Source organism: Etheostoma cragini, chromosome 23 (genome assembly GCF_013103735.1).
Source record: "Etheostoma cragini isolate CJK2018 chromosome 23, CSU_Ecrag_1.0, whole genome shotgun sequence".
NCBI lineage: Eukaryota > Metazoa > Chordata > Actinopteri > Perciformes > Percidae > Etheostoma > Etheostoma cragini.
Genome location: NC_048429.1, coordinates 13372765 through 13373565, shown reverse-complemented (window position 1 = coordinate 13373565; position 801 = coordinate 13372765). Strand labels below are relative to the sequence as shown.

Sequence of the window (801 nt, the reverse complement as noted above, 5' to 3'; positions counted from 1 at the left end):
GAGAAGTGGGTTAGGAGTAGAATAGCGTGGGAGACGAAGAAGCAGAGAACGAATGAGAAATCTATAGGCGTTTCTTTCAGGCTTAGTTTTTGTTGATGTTGTTTAGATTTTTCTTTTTTTCTTTGGCGCCGAGCCTCTCCCGTTAAAGCAAGAGAGCTCTTAGTGCCAGCCAGTCTTTCAGCTCTCCTTTCTCCACTCCCTCTTCTTTTAATCTCCCCTTCGCCCCACTCCAACCCGAGAAGTGGAGGGCAGGAGAGTGAAGTGAATTTACAAGTATTATCTCCCCCCCCCTCCCCCTCCCTTCATACACACATTGACTGCATACTTGGTTGTAGATTTTAAATGTTTGGTTTTAGCGTACTATCATTCTCAAGATCAGTTTGCCAAAGTGGCAAAACGGATCAAATTCTAATTAACCAAGGTAATTTATATGTTTTATAGCACTTTACTCTGCTTTTAGAGGGCTGTTTTCTGTTTGTTGTGGTTGCCCACAGTGAAACAAGGTGATAGCTGCATTTTAGCTGGAAAACGTTTAATTTAGAACCACTTAAAAACATGTCCAAAGCAGTATTCCACGCCCAGCTTACCGGGTTGTGCAGGATCCACATTTGTCATACCTTTTAGCAGCAGTAGATTTTAGCTTTTACTTGACTTAATCTGACCTCTTAGTTGCCAGAGGTCCAAAGAGACTATTTTTTGAGATGTCACAATATGCCTTTGTTGATTTTGTGTATCTAGCCGCAGTACAATCCCTTTCCTTATACCTCATCTCAGCCCTTGTTAGGACTCCTTGAACCACTG

General features: G+C 42.2%; 1 protein-coding gene across 1 annotated transcript in view; it reads left to right on the top strand.

Moving 5' to 3' along the window:
• The window catches only part of LOC117938962 (ATP-binding cassette sub-family D member 2-like), a 19122-nt gene extending 18639 nt beyond the window's left edge, over positions 1-483 (top strand). The window contains exon 10 of the mRNA XM_034863958.1: positions 1-483. This exon is cut by the window's left edge and continues 220 nt beyond it. The gene's annotated coding sequence lies outside the window, so the exon portion shown is untranslated.
• The last annotated feature ends 318 nt before the right edge of the window (positions 484-801 follow it).